This window comes from Pongo abelii, chromosome 2 (assembly GCF_028885655.2).
Source record: "Pongo abelii isolate AG06213 chromosome 2, NHGRI_mPonAbe1-v2.0_pri, whole genome shotgun sequence".
Taxonomy (NCBI): domain Eukaryota; kingdom Metazoa; phylum Chordata; class Mammalia; order Primates; family Hominidae; genus Pongo; species Pongo abelii.
The window spans coordinates 82699212-82719213 of record NC_085928.1 but is presented as its reverse complement, the minus strand read 5'-3'; the positions used below and the strand labels follow the sequence as shown (position 1 = coordinate 82719213).

General features: G+C 38.1%; 1 protein-coding gene across 22 annotated transcripts in view; it reads right to left on the bottom strand.

Moving 5' to 3' along the window:
- The window catches only part of FOXP1 (forkhead box P1), a 628059-nt gene that overhangs the window by 582600 nt on the left and 25457 nt on the right, over positions 1–20002 (bottom strand). The gene's annotated exons all lie outside the window — the stretch shown is intronic.

The window sequence follows — 20002 nt, the reverse complement described above, 5'->3', positions numbered from 1 at the left end:
TGGCTATTATAAATCATTCTCCTATGAACATTTATGTACAAGCTTTTCTGTAGATAGACAATTTCATTCCTCTTGGGTTCATATGCAGGAGTAGAAATGCTAGGTCCCAGTTTATCTACTTTTTTCTTTGTTGCTTGTGGTTTGGTTTCACATCTAAGAAACCACTGCCTAATCCATAGTCATGAAGAAGATTTATTCCTATAATTTCTTCTAAGAGTTTTCTATATTTAGGTCTTAATACTTTTGGGTCTTCGATGTGTATGTTGTAAAGTAGAGGTCCAACTAGATTCTTTTGCACGTGAATATACTGTTTTTCTCAGCATCATCTGTTGAAAAGACTATTCTTTCTCCACTGAATTGGCTTGTCACCTTTGTTGACAATCAGCTGACCATAAATGTAAGGGTTTATTTCTTGACTCTCAATTCTATTCCATTGATCTGTATCTCCATACTTTTTCTAGTACCATACTTTCTTGATCATTGTAGCTTTGTTTTAGGGTTTATTTATTTATTTATTTATTTATTTATTTTTTGAGATGGAGTCTCGCTCTGTCACCCAGGCTGGAGTGCAGTGGCGCGATCTTGGCTCGCTGCAAGCTCCGCCTCCTGGGTTCACGCCATTCTCCTGCCTCAGCCTCCCGAGTAGCTGGGACTACAGGCGCCCACTACCATGCCCGGCTAATTTTTTGTATTTTTAGTAGAGACGGGGTTTCACCATATTAGCCAGGATAGTCTCGATCTCCTGACCTCGTGATCCGCCCACCTCGGCCTCCCAAAGTACTGGGATTATAGACTGTTTTAGGTTTTTAAATTGGGAGGTGTGAGTCCTCCAACTCCGTTTTTTGTCTTTTCTTCTTTCTTTTTTTGAGACAGAGTCTTACTCTGTCGCCCAGGCTGGAGTGCAGTGGTGCAATCTCGGCTCACTGCAAGCTCCGCCTCCCGGGTTCATGCCATTCTCCTGCCTCAGCCTCCCCAGTAGCTGGGACTACAGGCACCCACCACCACGCCTGGCTAGTTTTGTTTTTGTGTTTTTAGTAGAGATGGGGTTTCACCGTGTTAGCCAGGATGGTCTCGATCTCCTGACCTCATGATCCACCTGCCTCAGCCTTCCAAAGTGCTGGGATTACAGGCGTGAGCCACTGCACCCAGCCATCTCTCTTCTTTTTCAAGTGTTTTGGCTATTCTGGCTTCCTGGCATTTCCATATGACTTTTAGCATCAATCTATCAATTTCTGCCAAAAAAAAATACCTGGGATTTTGGTAGGGACTGCAATTAAATCTGTAGATCAACGTGGAGAGTGCCACCTTGATAACAATATTGTCTTCCAGTCTATGAACATATGATATCTTTCCATTTACTTAGGTCTTTAACTTCTTTCAAGAATATTTTGTAGTTTTCAGTGTATGAGTTTTATACTTCTTTTATTATATCTATTCCTAAGTATTTTTGATACTATTGTAAATACAATAGCTTGAAATCTTTTTTATTAGCATAAATTTTAAGTTGGAATTGTAGAAAGTCAATCAGTAGATGTACAAGAAACAAGGACCAAAGCCTAACAGAAATTGAAGGTAAAACTAAAGCTGGATTTCAGGGAGATACTATGTCAAGATTCATGTCAGGTTTTAAGCTTCATGAGAGCACAAATAGTGTCTGTCTTGCTTATCCTGCACACCTAGCACGTAGTAGGCATCTAAATAAACACCTGTTGAATGAACAAAGTTTATCAGTAGCAGAAAACACTTAAAATCTGTATTTTCTAATCTAGGCAATAAATATGCCCTTAAATATTCATTTCTTCAAGCCCTAGGTTGGTCTTAATGGTGTGGATTGAAGATATTACTGACGATAATGAGGCAAAATATTCTCAAGCATGACACAAGTTTGGTGAGGACCCCTGCCAGGTGACAAATCCCCTTTAGTCTTTCCCAGCTAGAAAGTTCAAGACAATGTCACTAGACAAGGAAGAGAATAAGGGTAAGCAGGAGACGAAGCACCTGAGCTTTTTGCAAACAGCACTGGTCCGCTAGACAATGATGTAAACAACGTCTAATGACACCCAAAGGTAAAACAAGAAATGCTGCAGAAGGTGCTAGAAAAGAAAGAGTGAAGGGGGGACAAGAAGAGTGAGAAGCACAAACCAATCTACAGGAGAAAAATGTTGAAACTCAAGGCTAAATATGGCATTTATCACTACTTTCCTTTGTTGTCAAGGGTAACAGATAATCAATTAAAATAATAAACTTTCGTTAAGGACAAGAATACTGTATGTGCTGCAGGGGCACCATGCTAAGTGTCTCATGTACATAATCTCATTAACTTCTTGTGACAACCTTAAGGCAAGCACTATTATCATCACGATTCTAGAGCAGGAACAACAGAGACCTGGAGATGTCAGGGTAATTCACCTAAGGCCTCGCTTCTCCAAACTGCCACCGTTGGCATTTAAACCCAGGTCTCCTGACTCCAAATGTGTGCACAATGCTGAATATGTATGAATATAGACATACGCGCATATTGTGTACACTTACAAGCGTAGCAAATATCCAGTGCCCTAATATGGTGATGAGTATGTTTAGTTACTAATGTGAATCCAAACACCAATCAAAGATTAGAAGCAAACATGGTTTTTAGGACCACAAGTTAAAGGGGTAGGAGAACATTAACAAAAAGGTTGCAAATATCTTGCCATTAAAACCCCACAAACCATGAAGCCTGAGATTCCATTGTTTCCTGCAGCCACTGAGGCAACGCTGGCTTTGAGTCCTGAATCTGTCTCAACGGTGGTATGTAACTTTGGACCAGTCCCTTCTTTTAGCAAACTGCACTGCCCTAATTTATAAGGCCATTGCCAAGTGTAGGATTCTACCAATTCATGCTTTTTCCAAGCTTGCAATTATTAGGCAATCAACTTTCATTGCACGCCTATTTACACCTTTACCAAACTCACTGGTCAATTATAATTCTCAGTCCCTGTTAAAAGAGAAGAATAATATTTGGGCATATGTAGACATATCCTAGATGAGAAAAGCATTTTTTTATGAAAATAAAAAAAGAAGGGTATAGGAGTTAGGTGGAGAGATTTACTCTGATAAAGTACATCTTGAGCCCTTTCTTTCCTGGCTGGTCCATACTTCTAAATCATTTCCTTGCTTTCACATAGTAAATTTTCTGCTAGATGTCTAGATATGCTGGAGATCAGGTTACAGTGTGAAGGACAAAAGATAAAAACAATCTGCATACTTCCATCTGGCTCTTCAGAACAAAGTCTAGAGACTTGAAATGTGAGGAGAGAAGCATGCTACTCTAGCTGCACAACAGATACAGCAAAATGTCACAGAAACAAATCTTTCAAGAGAATCCGAGATGCTGGAATGCGTATTTCACCAGAATTTACTCTGAGAGCATTAAAAAAAAAAAAAAAAAAAAAAAAAAAAAAAAAAAAAGTTAAGGCTCAGATACTGAACACAATGTTGCCTCTGTTACAAGAAGATGAAAAGTTGAAAACAGACCAATGCATTAGAAAGTCCATACTGTACTGCGGAGATGCTATTCTTATTGCTGTCAAAAGACTCCTGGTTTTAAAACAAACAAAAAAACACCTTCTAGATTATTTATTCAGACGGTCTTGCCTAGTTTTTAGGACTCAAAAGTCAACACTCGAGGTTTGACTCTGGTCAAACTACTCCTTTGCCACATGGCATCACGCCGCGCAAGACAGATTTTCAATATGAAAGAAACCAGCAGTTTCCAATACAAACATGGGCTTTCCAATATATAAAATTTAAGAAAAGCCAGGGTCTGTATAGAAAACATTAAACTAGCTTATATATCAAAATCATGAGGTTTAAGCAGAAATGCAGCATTAAAATAATTTACAAAATGGCTCAACAATGAACATTTTCCTCTGTGAAAAAACAACACCCTTAATGTTTTTCATATGGCACATAAATTTTACAGTACCTCCAGGAATATTTTCATTGGTTAAACCAACACCATAGGTCTTTTTAGCTTTTAAGCATATTACGATTCTTGGCTTTTTATGGCATTTTTGTTGTTGTTTGCACCCAATGTAATAAGCTTTTGAGAACAAGAAACAAACCACAATAAAAAGAAAAAAGAACTACCCCTTTGTAACTGCAACTTTCATAAGAGGGGTGGGGGAGCAGAGCGATTGAAATCTCGTTTTTATAGCTGCTATCTTGATGCAATTAGTGTAAAATAATTGTCTGCACAGGCCAAAGTAGAGGCTAAGTCGAGGCACTTGAATGCATTCCCGAAAATGATTTCCCTGCCTCTTCCTTCAGCCTGCTGCAGCAGATGTTGGCTGTTAAGCCACACAGACGACACAGTTCATGACTTTTCTAAGACGGCTGTGTGCCACATCTGCAGTTGATGAAATGGAGAGCAGAAGTGTGGCAGACACACAGAGGAGAGTGTGAGCGAGGCAGGCAGGCGCAGGCTGGGCCAAAGGAACTGTCTTGAAGGCTGGCCTAAAAATAGACACATACTCACACTCCTCCCTCCGCAGCCAGCTCATAAAACCCGGCCTGCCTGTCCTATTATGGAGTCAGCCTATGGCAGACACTTCCTGCATCCAGCTTGGGCTGCAGATAACACAAGAGCATGGAGGCAAGAGTGGAGGGGAGCAGGCGGTGCAGCATCCTCTAACTGCAGCTTCGCTCTCCGAGCCTCGGTATAACTGGGCTGTGGTCCAAGTTCAGCTGGGCCCCCAGAGAAAGGCAATGCTTGTGTTTAGCCCGCACAATACTGACATAACATTAACAGATTTACATATGCAAAACTGTGAAGCAACAGGCATTCCCCCTCAATTGACCCACAGCTTGTAGTGTCTGCCGAGTTATTCCCCGCTTCGGCTCTGTAACCAAGTGGGCGGCATGCGAATACCATCTGGGTACCACTTATTGAAAACTGGCAGTCGCTCTGTAATAGGCAAGCTGGCAATAAGAGGGAAGGGAATAAATTGCATCATTTAGTTAACATCCACTTGCTTTGCGGCTGTTAAAAACCCATGACTGAATAATAATTTGGTTATTTCTTTTGCCAGAAACTGCTGTCAGCCAAATTGTACTACGCATGCTGCAGAAGTCGACTTGCAAAATTTCCACTTGAAAAGGGACTGACGAGGATCGGGGCAAAATGGGCACCAATCTCTCTGGCTGTTAGCAGTGGCGACTCCTGCTGCACAGTGGCTCTGTGTCCTCCAAGTGTCCTCATCACCCCAAATGTAGTTGACACCAAGCCCTGGTTAGCCACCCAGCCATGCTGAGCCCCAGCACCAAGCTGTGATGTGTGGTAACACCCTTAAGCAGCTCAGATCCAAGAGTGTATGTGACAAGTGGCATCTACGTGACTCTCAGCTAGCCATGGAGGCACATGTGGCCAAGCAAAGCTTGAGCTGACATCCCCCAGTTTCTGCCTCAAAACAGAGTGGGGAAGCAGGCCCACAGAAAGCCTGAGAGCTGCAGGCCTATATCCCTCTACTTCTGTGCCTGGAGCAGGCAGACTGAATCATTTCTTTCTGGTTTACTCACCTGCTTTCAAATACAACTAACAAAGAAAGTGACAGAAACCTTAGACCACCACATAAAGGTAGAAGTGCTCTTCATTCAGTAAAACCCATGTGTTTGAAGTGGTTCTCTTTTGAATATATTTGTAAAGATATGAAACTCTCTTATTTACTATATGCTGTGCATGTGTGTGTATACACACATATATATATACACATATATGTGTGTATTTCTATTACTTTCCTTTTCTATGTCTTTTAGGAAAATCAGAGCCGAATACATACAAGTGACCAATGCCGTAGCAGTTTTAAAAAGATATAAGTACTTAAAAGATATAAATAAAAATATATAAATCCTTTTATAAAGGTTAGAAATATTTTATGATATAAATCCAGTTATAAAATATCTATTTATTTCTCTTAATAATTTATATCATCTATAAACTGCTATAGCATTGGTCAATTACATATATTTCCACTTTGACTTTTTAAAAAGATATATCAAAGGAAAGTAAAGAAATGAAAAAAAAAGGAAAATTTGAACAAAAAAAGGAAAAAGCAGGAAAGACTAGACAGACTCTGCTGATCGTGGAAGTACTACAAGTGAACAAAGTTTGATCAAATTCAAAGAAAAAAGGAAGATGAAAACATTTGCAGTGACACCAATGGCAAAAACATACGTTTCCAAAACCCAAACCTGAAGCACTTGGGAAGGAATGGCTAAACAATCTTTCAAAGCCCAAGACATTTAAAGACCACTCCATTTTATATGTGGAGTGGTCTTTCTGAAAAATAACACAGTTGGCTGGTCATGCATTAAAATAAGCAGAATACGATCACAAAGAGGTAAGAGAGACAAAGGAGACAAGACCAAATCGTCGTGTATTTTACAAATCACAACTGTTGTAAGTTACCATACGATTAAGTGAAACTTGGATAATAGTTCTTTTCGAGGCAATGAGGGTAGTCAAGAAAGATAATAGGGCTTTTTTTTTTTTCCAGATTCAGCTTATGATTGTAATCTCACCTTGCTCTAAACAGCTTACAAGGCAAAGAAAACACAAAGTCAATTCTGTATCAAGAGACATAAAAAAATGTTAAGACTGTAAAGCAATAGGCTGAATTTGCTTCTTGAAAGGATGAGAAAGAAAATGATATTTCCAAGTCACCACGCTTGCAGTTTGTTAAAAGGAAGCAAAACAGCGATTTTACCCAGGACCAGGTAGTAACACAATTTTTTTTTATTAAAAATAACCATTTTATTTACACATGTACATGTGTGCATATGCTCCCTGAAAAATATCAGCATGCTGTCATGGAAATACCACTGGTCTGAGGGACAGGAGGACTGGTTTTCACCAAAGCTCAGCCACTTTCTAGCTGAGTAAGTGACCTTGGGTAAGTCAGTTTGTCTGGGACTAATTTTCTTTTCTTTGGGAAACAGTGATATGTAACAAAGCAGTGTTAGAATTTCCCAAATCTAAGAGAAATAATGGTTTTCCTAATAGCTCTTTATTGCACATTTATCATTCCAAAGTGTAAATCCATCCTATGAAAATAAATGAATCGGAGTTACACAAGATTTCAAAATTACTCTCATTTTACTTTGCAAATTACGCTTAGGGTAAATATTGATGGGGTTTTGTTTGTTTTTAAAAATACACATGTTGAAGGACTGAACTGCCTTATGCAAATATTTATCTTCTAGAACATTATATGCTCCTCAATGTTTGTTTAAAATCCTAAAAGTTTTCAGGAACTGCAAGATTTCTATTTAATATGCAATTCCATAATAAATAGCTATAATATAAATTTAACCTATATATCTCATTTTGGCAATAGGCAGGAACCAAAAGTAAAAGTCTGAAGAACCTACAACCCAAATATGATGTAAGCCAGCTTAAGATTTTGGACAATATTACATTCCTAGAAAACAGACTTTTAAGCTATTGCCATGTCCCTTTTGTTGCTGCATATTTAAAAGTAATCACACTCTCCTTGGTTTTCACTGTTTTATTCATCTTAAGCTCTTCTACCAGTGAACCATGGGCACAGGTTTCCAGAAATCACTTTAAATGTTGCATATATCCTGGCAAAAGTCCAAAATTCTAGCCAACATCAGTATTTTCCAGTTAACCCTAATCAACTCTATTGCCTTTCAAAAGTGGAGACAATGCACTTGACCCTTGTTCCGTGGAGTATGTGTGTGGGGCTTTTCCCCAGGAGGGGTCATGGATTTGCACTAATCCATACAACACCTTCCCCCACCTCCCCACGCTCCAACATCCAACTGCAGACATTCACAAGCCAGCTGGCGAGGGTTAGTGGTCGGTGGCCAGGAAAGACAGTGAAGGTAACTGGTCCACAAGAGGCAGGAATTCCCACTTTGGCCTCATTAGCAGCAGGGCTAAGCAGCCAAGGCTAAAGTTAACATTCACCAAATACACCTGGCTAATCTTGTAAAGAATAAAGATTTGCTCATTAACTGCACTTAGAGAAAGGTGTGACCTACAAACCGAAGAGCTATTTTCAGGTCCTTAATGGTCCAAATTTTGTGATCAAGTTACAAATTCCATGTGGTTCTTCATAAGGTCCCTTTAAGAAACTTTTTGATGATGGAACAGTTGAGCCTCTGGCCATATCATTCATATACACACAGAGATGCACAAACACAAACCCACCACTTCTATGATGCACGGTTGAATAAAGCTTAATGGAAGTTAACCTTCTAGCCTGGGTGCAAGATACCCAACCACCGAGATGCTGTTCATCAGGTACCACAATGCAGCGAAGCGCACCTCCAATGCCTCGCTGAATGGTACTAGCACCAGTGCCACTCCTTGCTCATTTCTAAGAGGCTCCTGGACAGTGAAGTCAGGGAGCTGCCTAGCCTCTGCAGCCCACTCTAAACGGACGATGATTTGCTGATGGTGATTTCTCCTGCAAGGACTACCCAGAGCCACTAATGGAGGCAAGCGCTGGCTTGTTGCTTGAGCTTTCATCTGAAAATAAAATTGAAGGGTCAATTTTCATCATGAGCTTGAGAAAAGAAGGAAATTGCAAAGAAAGGAAGGGGAGAGAGACAGAGGCACAGAGAGGAAGAGAGAAAGGAAGGAAGGCAATTGCTTGCTACGAAGACAAAACAAATTGTGAAATCTAGAAATAAATACTCAGGGCTGAATTCTAACACAACTGTCACTGCTGTCAGTTTTAGGAAATAAAACTCCTATCAAATACAAAAAGGTTCAAGGGGGAATTCAATCTATCTGAGTTTTACATAAACTAAAAATTACAGGTTTCTGAAACAGTTGGGATTAGCATTCTTCTTAGGTAGTTTAGGAAAGGTTACCCTTTCCTCCCCTTCATTTTAACACTGTGAGGGGTCTGCCTGCCTACCAAAATGCAACCAGTGCAGCCCCAACCACCAGATCAAGGAACAAACAGGGCAGGACTAGACAGCAGGTTTGTGGAAACCCAGCAAAAACGCTATTTCTTTGAGGAAAGGAGGGCTTGGCAGGTAGACAACCATATCAAGCCTTATCCAAAAAGAAGGTAGGGGTGGGGCCTCTAGGGCGAGGCCCAGATAGTCTCCACGGACTGCTGTGCTCCTTTGTGCCCCGTTTGACCTCTTTTTAAATGGCTCTGAATACCACTAGGGAACCCATGTCACCCAGCAAGGACCACTCAGAGCCACACTTAAGGGGCAATGCATGTATTTTCTTCCTTCTATGACATTAGAAGGCAAGTTGCTGTTCTTGGGGCCCAAGGCAGAGAAGAATGTGAACACACAAAGTTCTTGTAGAGAATTAGTCCTGGCACAATTACCTAATGGCCTCTTCAACCAAACACCTGGTTGGCTACTTATCAGTAGCAACCCTATAAGCAGCCCATTCCAGCAAGGACCAGAGAGAGGGCAGCTGTGACTATTCAATCCTTTGGTGGTCATCATCACCTCCCATATTTATGAGGCCTTTTGGCCACAATGGTCTGAGCTCTTGTTGTGTACATCTTTATTAGTTGGAAGAAAAGGTCTAAGGTTTCTTTCCCAACTCAGAAAAGGCCTCTTAAACCAAACTGACTTAGCCAGCCCCAGGTCAGTACAAACAATTAATTTCATAAGACGCCAAAGGGCTTTGGAAAAGAAGTGAACAGAGAGAGAGGATGAGGCAATCTGTAGTTCCTCTTTGGCTGGGGCCTCTCAATGGGGCCTCATTCTTTGTTTCAAAGATAGACAGGAATTCCAGCATGGACAACACCCCCATGTTTAAATATACCTTTGAAAATGTGGGTGACTGGCAGATTATTGTAAACCACTGATCATCACCATTAATGTGGGTGTTTTAAAAAGTTGGCCGTACGAATGGAGGTTGAATGCAAGATCCAGCTCTAGTTTAAAACTAAACACACACATACACAAATACACACACACACAAATAGTGTAAGTTTATATGTTGGTTATTTTTCTCACAAACAGCCTCATAACAGTCTAGTATAATTCAACGTATGCCCTGCCCCCCTTCCTCAACTATCTGTTTTTGTTTTTGTTTTAAGACAGGGTCTTGCACCGTCGCCCAGGCTGGAGTGCAGTGGCACTCGCTCAGCTTGATGCAACCTCAACCATCAGGACTCAAGCAATCCTCCTGCCTCAGCCTCCCAAGTACCATAGGTGTGAGCCACCACACCCAGCTAATTGTTGTATTTTTGGTAGAGATGGGGTTTCACCATGTTGCCCAGGCTGGTCTCAAACTCCTGAGCTCAGACACTCCTCCTGCCTTGGCCTTCCAAGGTGCTGCGATTACAGGTGTGAGCCACTGCATACAACCCCATTTCTTTTTTATTTATTCCTTCCTCTCTATTCCCCAGCCCCCCGAAACCAGACTTGGCCTTTACCACCCCAAAAGAAATGAGATGAAGTCAAAATAAAAAGACAAAGCTAATACTAATAAGAATCACTAATATTTCATCAGCATTTGCTATGTAAAAAGTAGTCAGCATTTTGTTCATACTGTATTGACTCATTTAGTCAAAGCAAGACCATGATGAGGTAAATATTGCCATTTTACAGATTTAGGAACTAAGGCGGCATGTTTAAATAACATATCCAAGGTTAATAAGAGGCAGAGCTGGGATTCAAACTCAGGAACGTTAACCACTGCACAACACTGCCTCAAAGACGTATTAACCCAAAGAAGTTAATTGTTGACTTCTGAGCTGCTAAGGGCCCACCAGTCAGTTATATATTGGGTTTTCAAGGTTAATATTAACTTAATGAGACTTATGCACTGACTCTATATATGATGCAACTCAACTCTTAGCAACATACTGAGCATACACCACTTAGAACTAACACAATTGAAAGAATGATAAATTAAATAACCTTCTCCCCTACCTAGTGTTTCTTTCATGGCAACAATTCAGTCACTGGGGTTTTCCCTCATCTCTAACTTCTCTACTGAGTAAAGGCACATGTTTTTAGACTCCAAAACACATATCTTTTATTATTTAAAAAAATTTTTTTGAGATGGAGTCACACTCTGTTGCCCAGGCTGGAATACAGTGGCACAATCTCGGCTCACTGCAACCTCCACCTCCTGGGTTCAAGCGATTCTCCCACCTCAGCCTCCCAGGCAGCTGGGATCACAGGCATACACCATCACACCTGGATAATTTTTGTGTTTTTAGTAGAGATGGGATTTCACCATGTTGCCCAGGCTGGTCTTGAACTTCTGGCCTCAGGTGATCCACCCACCTAGGCCTCCCAAAGTACTGGGATTACAGGCATGAGCCACCACACCTAGCCCAAAACATATATATTTTAATAAAACATATCTCAAATATTTCAGTTCACAGGTTAGATATAATAATGGGAACAAAACTGTCTCAATTTCAACTGTAACATCAAATCATCACATGAACTGAGACTTGCTGAAAGCCCTTGAGGATGGAAGAAATGGTAAATTATATTACAGAATACTCTAATGCTGGGAGTAAAAAAAAAAAAAAAAAAAAAAAAAAAACGCTCTCTGGTAAACTTTTAATTTTTTTAGGCTTCTTTATATTTAGAACATGCCTTTCTAAAATTTGAAGCTAAGCATATGTCAAAAAATTTTTTTTCAAAGAACCTTATTTTTAAAACTATAACTACAAATGTCAGACAAGTTCATTGTATAAAAGTACTGCAAACAGTATAGCATAAATAAATCAAAAGCAAGTGTGTGCCCCACTCACCCTCCCGCCTCCAGCCCTAACACAGTTTATTCTTCAGAAGTAGCCACATCATTGGAGTTGGCGATGGTACAAAGCGGGGAGAGGAGGAAGCCTGTGGAGACTTAGCTCTCTCATCTCCATGATCCCCACCTGCCCCCAAGTAAAACGATTATAAATCACATGGCAAAGGTGGTTGAGAGCACAAACCCTTCAACAAAACCACGTAGGTCTCAATCCTATCTATTCCACTTATTCGCTGTTTGACTGTGAGCTAATATGTTATATAACCTCTCCGTGCCTCAGTTTCCACATCTGCAAAATGAGGATAACAGGAGTTCTTATCTCACTGAGGCCTGGTGAGAGTTAGATAAATTACACAAACTAATATTTATAAAAACAATTGAAATCATACAGCCACAGAAGTTTTATTTAGGTATCTATTGAATATATCTTTAAACTAAATTAACATCCAGTGAATAGAAAGCAAAGCCATGGAAGCATGTGCTGAAAGTGACCAATTTAACTTGTAAAGAAAAGAAAACTACTGGAAAAAGAAAAAATAGATTATGTTTCAATAAACCCATAAGGATACCACTTATGTGAACAGAGGCTCCATTTTTATTAATTCAACTTGGTTTGTGGTTCAAACCCGTAAGATCAGTTCTAGACACCAGCTCATATATTCGGGTGAAAAAAAGAGAATTTCTTTAGCTATTTATATTTATCATATTTATACCACTCCGCAGCATACAGCTGAGGTAAAAAGCAGCAGGCTTGCCATGCCATTGCCGCTTCCGAGAGGCCCCCTTCCAACAGAAGGCACTCTCTGCGGCTCCTCGTCAGACACGATGAAGCCGCCATTGTTGCCAGGGTTTCCTTCCAGACTTCACGGAGTTGGGTTTCACTTAGAAGACAAATTATATAACTAGAGACACAAAAATTCATGCTCACTTCAATAATATTACCAGGAAACACTGAGAAAACTGGTTTTTATCTAATATTTATGCACTTCTGAATGAGATTCTGAGGCAAATAATGCCTGGAATGGATAGCTTTAGTGTTGAGTTTGGTGTTCGTGTTCTGGCTTAAATGTTCAAAGGGGTAAATACAAATTTTTCCAAAGGAAACAATTCCTACAGCATAAAACTATCAAGGTTCCATCCACAAAAACATTCTATAAAATGTCAAGACATTTATAAGAGTAAAGTGTGCTATAAAACAAAATGACATAAATTACAGGATATTTCTATTTGTTGATTCTGAACACAACAACATTTAACTATCTTTTCTCCAAAATACTCCAGGGATTACTCAAATGCAAGGGTAAGGCATAGAAAACTATTTTTTCTGTTTGGTGAATGGCATTTCCTTGGTCAAAAGAAAACCTTAGAAGCATACCAAAAACCAAAGTAATAAATGTGGCAATGTCCTGGACAGACAGATGACAAAGATGATAGCCATGATTCACATGCATAATGTTTCCTAGTTCCTCAAGTTATAGTTTATGTTCAATATATAAACTTCTGGCATATGAAACAAACATTCTATCTTTAGTTATTTGTTTAAATGGAACTTTGCATTTCTATTAAAAAACCAATTTTAACTGTTTTGAACAGATACATAAAAATAGAGAAGGGATCATTGCCTCACATAGGTGGGAGTGGTTATAACTGTGATACAATGAAACTGCCTCAGATATAAAACCTTTGAATCTTTTGATCTCTACCATCTATGATTGGGCTTCTCGTATAACTCACACGGAAAGAATTTAAAGGATGGAATATACTATTAAAGCAAATTCCCTGAAATTTTTCGTATTATTTAATTTCATCAAATGCATCAATCACCTCTAAACTATTCCCTCCAGGAAGTGTTGAAATACTCAGCATTTAGTGCCTTTATTTTACCATAATTTTCTGCAACAATATTTAACCAAGCATGCCATTCATCCTTTACTAAGTGCCTGTCTTTGTGCAAAGATTCCACAAAGACACACAGATAACAAAACAAAATCCACCTTCAACAGAATTAAGTCTAGCTTGAAAGAGAACTGTATAAAGAACTAACTGCTACCACTATTAGTGAACATTATTCTGTAAGGCAGAACCAATGCAATAAAGCAGGAGAAAGAAATATGGGAAAAGGTGCTGATACTGCTACCTATCAGATGTCAAATTTCTTAGTTTTTGGAAACATAACAAAAACACAGCCCTAATGAAATTTCAACAAGATAATCAAATAGAAAATGTACAAAAATACAGAACTATGTACATATTAAAAATAACCAGTAAGAAAATATAAATATTTCTTTATTTTCTAGGTTCAGAAACGTAACCACAAAATTTTCATGAGAAACAAAAAGGAATACTTGAATAAATAATTATATTCGTTTCCTGGATGAGCAGATGTAATACAGAAAAGATAAATTTTTCTGAGGTAATTAAATATTAAGTATTACAATCAAACTAAAAAAGGAAATTATTTTTAACAAAAAATTCCAAAGGTCATTTAGAAAAACTAAAAAATAAAAGCAAATAAAAAGTTTTAAAGTCTAATAGGGACTATGAAATATTTGATATTAAACATATTATAAAGTACAATAATTAAGACAGTATGGAACTGGCAAAGAACTAGGCAAAATATAATAATAATACTGATGGTATTATAATGACAGCAAGTATTTGCATACTTAAATGCCAGATGCTTTGTATTTACAGTTACCAAATAATTTATCATCCTAAGATAGATTATTAGATTCTTTTGAAATTGGTATTTGAACACCAACAATAATATAAGCAGAATAATCTTCTTAGTACATACACCTGTACTTCAATCAGTTTCTTGGCTGTACCTGTCTCTTACCACATCACCAATAAGTTTCTAGAAGAATGTCAGGAAAAATGTCAGTCTTTATTATTTTTATTATTTTCATAAAATTGCCTACAGTATCCTTCAAAGTTGTGTTTTATAGTTAATAAATACAATTTATTTAATTATACCTTCAAATGTCAGTATTTCTGGCCCATAATATTAACTGAGAAAATACTCGTTCCACAGGTACTAGAGTTACCTCTTAGCATACCAAATTTCCCTAAATTGAGGATATTCTCAATTCTACTATTTGGTATTGAAGTCCCTAAATATTACAGCCCAAATATTTTATAGGTCATCATTTAAACTCTATTCTGAATATCTTTGACAAATATTTTTACAAGATGAAATTCATCAAATAAATAAACTTGCTTTATAATTGCTTGAAATGTTTGGCCAAATTTGGATGCTGCAAAATTGTAGGCCTCATTAATTTCATTTCATTTCTATACGGAATTCACATTATCTGATTTAAAATAGGAATTCCATCAAAAGCTTCTTCCCACTGGTGAGAGGCTTCCAAATACAGTTACAGAATTTCAGAATTAAAAAATGTTCACTTTTTGAGCTCACATTTAACTTGTTCGGTTCTTCACTGGTTTTTTCAGGGATAAAAATGGTAATATTATCCTGTTTGCAATCTTTTTTTCCCAACAACTGAAATTTGCTAACAGTCTCAAAAGAAATTGTGTATGTATGCATGTTCATTCTTTGAGTTATTAAAATTTCCAACAGAGTCTGAACAACATGTAACTACAATTTAGAGTGCTCATTTACAAAAGTTTAATAACATCAGTGGAACACTTACATTGATTTACAAGATAGTTTCTCAAAGTCTCAAACTTTTCTAAAACCTAACTGATAGCTCAAGTACTTATTTGTATTCAACATTAGTCTCAAAAGAAAAACTTTGCAGTTTGGTTATCTATGTATATATAAAAGTATTTATAAATGTTGGTAGTTAGCTACAGTTTCTATTCAAGTGATATATATTGCAGTTTGGATGCAATTATAAAATATATGGTCACTATAATCACTTCCAAGTATGGTACATATTTGCTCCATGGGTTTCTGAATCTAGTAAAACCAGTTTTTACCACAATATGTTCTCCATCAAAATTCAAATTTAGGCTGGATACAGTGGCTCACACCTATAATCCCAACCTTTTGGGAGTCTGAGACAGGAAGATTACTTGAGACCAAGAGTTCAAAATCAACCTGGGTAACATAGCAAGACCCTGTCTCCACAAAAAGTTTAAAAAAAGAAATTAGGCAGGCATGGTGGTGCACACTTGTGGTCCCAGCTACTCGGAAGTCTGAGGCAAGAGGATAGCTTGAGACCAGGAGTCAAGGCTGCAGTGAGCTATGATCACAACACTACATTCCAGCCTGGGTGACAGAGGGGGACTCTGTCTCTTTAAAAAATTTTTTTTTTAATTAAAAATTCAAACGTGTTTAATCACCACAAAATCAAATAACTTTATGTCCAATGTTAAAACTTTTTAATGGAATTCATACTCATTTGAAATAATGTTAGATGCTTTACCTTCAACAGAATGAAATTCTGTTGACTTAATTTGTTGTTTGATTCCATGTACTGGATGGAAAAAATCAAACTATTATTGGTATTACCTTAACTGAATTTCTATTTGAAACATCCAATGGTGTTAATGTGAAGCTGGCACCATTTATTGTCTATAAAGAAGTTCTGTAAACAGTGCAATACATTAAAAGTTATCAATCCTCTTTTTGAATGTGTTTTAAAAATGTTAGAATCCAACGTAAGTGAAATTAATTTAGAAAAAGTCATTCAATCTAAATGAAAAGTCATGCTTCGCAGGGTAAAATGTAAACACATTTTCTTTCACTTTGTGTGGACACAGTCTTCTGAAAATATGTACTAATTTTGAAACAGATGCAGTACCTTCTTCATCAAATGGGTCCCCTGATTTGTATATGTTTGGTGATTTCATTATGTCCCCAAGAGTAGATAGTAAATGTCAAAAACAATTTATAAAAGTTAATGTTTATGGTCAACTTCCTTGAAAAATAGGGGGAAATTATGTAATATTTCAGTAAACAAGCTCTGTTATTTTTAAGCTCATAGCTGCCAAAATGGTTTCTTACAACATATATATTTTTTAAACTTTACCAAATGATAAAAATAAATATTTGTAAGTTTACAGTGTTCAAAAATGACAAAACCATAAAACCTATTTTATTAAGAACACTCAGACTGCTTCTTTACACTCTGCAGCGGGACTTCTCAGCCATTATTTCAGATAAATTTCATGAAAACTAACCTAAAGCTTCCTATCAGTCCCCAACCCTACTGACCAAACTGAATTACTGGTCCCTAGCCACTTACACCAGAGCACACATTCCTTGAAACAGAGGTGTTCATAATGGTGTGCACAGAAAGGGTTAGGAGAAAAGGGATTGCTGGTCATCTTTCAGAGATCACTATATAAGCATCTCACACACTACAAGAGAAGACCATGCAGAAATAGAAACCGCACATAGTCTCCTTGGAATAATACTTTAGCATAAAATGAAAAATTTGAGACAATGCTAACCCAGGAGTCACCGTCCCAGATAAACTGACATAAATAGTCACTTCTTTATATAATTATCTCATTTACGGCCCATGGCACCCCCATGGTTCTATTATAATGCACATTTTCATGTAAGAAAATGTTGCCTTTAGATGTTTACAGTGGGTGCAACGTAACACCAGGGTCCATGCATATAATCAACACTTAATATTGGTTCTCAGTGAAACAGAAAAAAGTCATGGAAATAAGCCCTATTTTATATTAAAATTTAGCGTATACTATAGCTTTTAAAATCCATTATAGAGAAGTATTATTTAATAATTCTAGAACTGTGATTTTTTAATAATCAAATCAAACTCTTACCTCATACCATATACTGAAATACAATTAAGATAGAGTTAAAATACTAAAAAAGGAAAAAGAAAAAGAGGAGGAAGAGAAAGAAGAGGAGGAGGAAGAGAAGGAAGAAAAGGAAAAAAAATTAAACAATTATAAGAAAATAAATGGGATGGGTAGAAAAATCTGTCTTAGAGAATGTTATAAGGCATAAATGATAGGAAGGAAAACATAAAAATTGGGGTAATTTTCCCCAAACACACTGTATATGTAATATGTATTAAAGTCTATAATGTAAAAAGACTTCTAATAAATCAAACATCACATATAAAAACCCTGTATATAATACAAATAGGTAAATCACAAAAGTACTGCAAATGGCCAGAAACCAAAGGGAGTGAAAAGGACAATTTCATTAGTTATTAAAGAATAGCACATTTCCAGAATTCTATACCATCTTTCACCTTGAAAACTGTCAAAAATAAAAAGCTCACGCCTGTAATCCCAGCACTTTGGGAGGCTGACGTGAGCGGATCACGAGGTCAGGAGATCGAGACCATCCTGGCTTACATGGTGAAACTCTGTCTCTACTAAAAATACAAAAAATTAGCCGGGCGTGGTGGCAGGCACCTGTAGTTCCAGCTACTCAGGAGGCTGAGGCAAGAGAATCGCTTGAACTCGGGAGGTGGAGGTTGCAGTGAGCCGAGATTGCGCCACTGCACTCCAGGCTGGGCGACAGAGCAAGACTCCGTCTCAATTAAAAAAAAAAAAAAAAAAATCTGGAAAGGTTAGTTTACTCAATGTTGGCCAAACTGCAATGAAGTGGAAACTGCCATAGTCTTTTTTTTTTTTTAAGGTTTTATTGTAACTCTTCTTATTAGCATTCCCCAAACCATAACAAATAGGTGACACAGTCAAGAGAATGTCAATGTTCACCACCTTTGACCTAGTAAATCCACTTACAGAATTTATCCTAAGAAAATCATCAGAGATACAAATAAATGTATGTACTACAATGCTCACTGCAATATTATTTATTTCAGCAAAAGACTAGAAACAATGTAAACATCTGACAGAAAGAGAAAGATTAAAATCATGGTCCACTGTAGATTGACTGGAAGTGCAGCAATCTTTAAAAATCATGCTTACAGAGAATATTCAATGATTAAAAAAAGCGTTCATGATATAATGTTAAGCGAAAATGAGCAGGAAACAAAACTGTTTAAGATCATTTGTAGGAGTTTATTCATAAAAACATTTTTTAATTAGATTGAAATACACAAAAATGTCAATAACTTTTCTTATGGGAGAGACATACTAGGAATTTTACAGCATCATAATTCTAAAAGTTGGGTATATCATAAAGGTATCTTTCTGAACTGGGAAATGACTAGCTTGCTACACGGATGAGAGAAGAAAAATATTGAAATGAGTAAGATATATGTTTGGATGAAAATGATTAAATGTTGGCATTATCTCCATATTATCTTCCACAGCTCAAATGGTCAATTTATATCTTTCCCTGAAAAAAAATTCTGCTTATTTAAAAAAAGTAAAAAAAAAAAAAAAAAAAAATCCATTGTGTACCCCAGTTATGGCACACAGCACAACATACTGACCACCCTGAGAAAATGTCCTTCAAAACTCCTTCTCCTCATTGTGGTCAACCCAAGCCAAGAACTACGAAAAAGAAAAGGTGCCCTTCTGTGTGTCTGCTTCTGCAGTGAGACACAGGAGGGAGGCAGCTCCGAGGCCTGGCAGTCACATTCAACTGTCTGTCCCACCTTCACAGAAGAGTGAGGTGATGTAATAGAAAGAGTGCCAGTCCTGCCTCCGACTTTCTGCTCTTTAAGTTCTTTATTCAAACGATGAAAGGAAAGAATGACCAAGATGCTGCATTCTACCTTACATGTCACATTAGGAAAGAATGGCTTTGTCCATGCTTCCCCGCCCACAGGGCCTCTCTGCAAACCTGCATTTTTTTATTTTTATTTGTTTGTTTATTTGTTTTTTGAAACTGAGTCTGACTCTGTTGCCCAGGCTGGAGTACAGTGGTGTGGTCTCAGCTCACTGCAACCTCTGCCTCTCAGGTTCACGTGATTCTCCTGCCTCAGCCTCCTAAGTAGCTGGGATTATAGGCATGAGCCACCACATCTGGCTGATGTTTGTATTTTTAGTAGAGATGGGGTTTCACTATGTCGGCCCGGCTGGCGACCCACCTGCCTAGGCCTCCCAAAGTGCTGGGATTACAGGCGTGAGCCACCACACCCGGCAAACCTGTATTTCTTTAAGACAGTGTATGCACAGCCTCCTCAGAGAATCTTCCTTCCCTCCCCATGACTGATGTTGGCCTCTCATCATTCTTTTCCATATGTGGGCACTGCCAGCTGAATTGCCAGCCTCCCTTCCTCTCTTCCTCCTTCTGAAGGAAAACTTCCTCTGACTCAGACGTGCCCCTTCCCCAACAGGGGCCATTAACCTCAGGGAAAGCTGGCCCTACCC